The following is a 3,163-nucleotide window of genomic DNA, read 5'->3' on the forward strand; positions in this document are numbered from 1 at the left end:
GTAGTTTTGTAATTTCACATGCATTAAGTGAATATTTTATGTGTGTGTTGAGAAATAAATTTAATTGAATTGGGAGAAGCCTAATCCAGTTAAATTTTAGAGGGGGAGGTGAGCATTTGCTTGTTACACCCCATTGCCACATCATATAGTCACACTTTGTGCATGTCCTTCATGCTTTACATGCCTCATGACGCCTAAGCACACTTAGTGGAGAATCTTGGATTACTGGGCTGAACCATAGCTAAAATTCACTAATCATAATTTGTAAAATTTTGGCTCCAAAATTTGGCTCCACAAATTCAATTTCAAATTCAACTGAAATTTGAATAGAAATTCAAATTTCCCTCCAATTTTGTGTGACACTTAGGCTATAAATAGAGGTCATGTGTATGCATTTTTTTCTACTTTGATCATTTGAAAATTAAACTTCATATTTCAGAGCTCTTTTAGAGCACAAAATTTCGTGCTCTTCTCTTCCTCTCCCTTTATTCATCTCCTTCTTCCTCCAAGCTCTTATCCATGACCTCCTATGGTGGTGAGCTTCTTCTAGACTCATCTTCTCCTTGAAGTGGCATCTCCTCTCTCTCTCTTCCTTCTCCATTCCACTGTCATTCATCTTCCAAGAAGCAGAGGAATCCATTGATGAAGAAGATCCTAGGCCTACAAGCTCCAATGAAGCTTACATCACCGCTCAATCCGGAAGCACTAACACTGTGATTGATCCTCCATCTCCCATCAGACGACACATGAGGTGAAAGATGACCCACATGAAGAAAACTGGCCAAATGATGTCTGAGGCAGCAAAGGAAATTGTTGAGAAGATTGTAAGTCACTTTCAATTAATAATTATAATTATTTATGTTTATTGTGTGATTGAGTAAACCAATAAATGTGTTCTTTATAGGATTCGTTGGAGGAGCAGGCCTCACAGGGTTCGTTTGTCGCCCATGGACGTCAGGATGTACTAACTGCTACCATTGGGCGACTAGAACACCCTGGTCGTGTGCGTGCTGTTGGAGTTGGTGTCACGATCAAGCAATACTTTAGACCGGCTCCAAGGACTTCCCGCACGTCTTCCTCCATAGCTCCCAAAGACCTGGAGCAGCTGACGCAACAAATCAGGGACCAGCTGGAGGAGTCAATCACAGAAAAAGTGACTTGACAGCTAATGTTATCCTTCATTTAGATGCAGTCCCAGTTTCAATCACAAATGCAATCACAGGGACTTGCACTACCTCTTGAGCTTGAGGTTGGTCCTTCAGCTGCTTGTGTCAGTACAAAGGAGAGTTGTGTTGATCCCTCAGGGAACGATCCAGACACGGGTGACTCAGACAAATGCAGGTTGTACATCGAAGAAAATCCTCCCTGCCTGGTTTCCCTAGGAAGACTTTATGAGGAATCCACAACCGTTCACAAGATTCCTTTATTGCATGATCAAGTCAAGGTTGGTGTTGAGGAGGTTAGAGATGCAGATGCTTCCATTCTTGTACCCACTGAAGAGGTTCAGTTAGTGGGGCAGACACTTAACACCTTCCTTGCTTTGCTGACACATCTTCTCAAGCATTTATCAGAACAGGTATTTCAGTGTCATTAAATGCTTATTTTTTCAATTAACTATGTTGGATAAATAGGGAGCTGTGGGACCCGCGAAACCTACAGATGGGTTGGATTATGATGTCGATGATCCATTATATCTGATGACATTGACCATCGCACAACTATTTCTGAAGTCATTGCAGGTTATGTGGGATGCTACCGTGTTTGGGGTGTTTAATGAGAACTTCCCCTTGTACATAAAGTATGAAGATCTGTTTGAAATAGCATATGGTGATCAATGTCTCAGCATCTCTGTTATACAGTTGTGGATTCTATAAGTCAATTTACATTATTGTTTATTACCTAACTTATTGTTTTAAATTCATGCATAATTTACTTTATGCTAACAACAATAGGCATATGACTGAGACAAGAATGTGAGCGGGGAATGCTGATGTGTATGGATTCCTCGAGCCACAGTCCATCCAGAGATTTGGGCAATCACAATTTGAATCAGAAAGTTACATTAAGAACTGGATGCAGAATTCAAAGTGGGATGTGTACCTAGAAGCCTACCTGAATGGGTAAGTTAAACTGAACAAATGAATTTAAATAATGTATAATAGTATAATAACCTATATTGGTCTCCAGTGTAGTGCACATTGGCAAATGGTCGTCATTTTGCCTAAGGAAAATGTTGTCATCTGGTTTTGTTCGTTGCATAATAGGCCAGACAACTACCTCAAAGGAATAATTAACAAGTCAGTGTTGTTTTTCAATACATTTGTATTAGCATTAGTCAAGAACATCAATATTCTAATTGTACAATAAGCATCCATGTTTGTATTCAACGGTGCTTTGAAAGGACTTGACGATACTCCACAAAGTAAATCCAAGGCTGCTGCTAGGTAGATTGTTGTTAAAGTAAGTCATTTAAACAATGTTTCTACTTATATTTTAGTACTGTGTAGACTAATTTGTACTTAACATTGAATATCTAAATTTCATAATGTATTTAGTGTAATAGACAAAAAGGAAGCACTGAGTGTGGGTATTACATTATGCACTGGATGTCAACTATAATCTTAGGAAGTTTCAAGAATAATTGGGAAACAATAATTGTTTAATTCAAACAAATTTGATTTTTTTATGATTGGTATTATATTATTAACTTTGTTTTATTATATCATGTAGTATTTCAATGATGCTAGACAATTGAAACCAGAGAGATTGAAGGCGCTTCGTATCTAGTGGGCAAAGTATTATTTGAAAGTTAAAAATGAAACTTAGGATGTTTAGGCAATTTTGTAATTGTAGTTTACTTTACATTTTTTACAATTCATGTCTCCTTAACATTAAATATTCTTTTAATTCATAGAAATTAATAAATTTCTCATGGAATTTATGGTAAAAATTGTTTTAAAACAGAATGAAAATTATATGTTGTGTGGTCTGCTTTTAAAATTTACAGGTTAATTTTGGGGTTTATTGAAAAAACAGACAATATATTAAAAAAATTCCTAAAAATAATATCGGTTTTTTTAAAAAACCAATGTTAATGGACACTAACAACATCAGTTTTTTAAAAAATTGATGTTAACTAACATTAACAACATCGGTTTTTTAA

At 36.5% G+C, this 3,163-nt stretch overlaps 1 pseudogene; it reads left to right on the top strand.

The window, feature by feature from the left end:
• The first annotated feature begins 1,956 nt into the window (after positions 1–1,956).
• Positions 1,957–2,448, top strand: LOC113000475 (uncharacterized; annotated as a pseudogene).
• The last annotated feature ends 715 nt before the right edge of the window (positions 2,449–3,163 follow it).

The sequence above is a fragment of the Glycine max genome, chromosome 19, assembly GCF_000004515.6.
Source record: "Glycine max cultivar Williams 82 chromosome 19, Glycine_max_v4.0, whole genome shotgun sequence".
Lineage (NCBI taxonomy): Eukaryota > Viridiplantae > Streptophyta > Magnoliopsida > Fabales > Fabaceae > Glycine > Glycine max.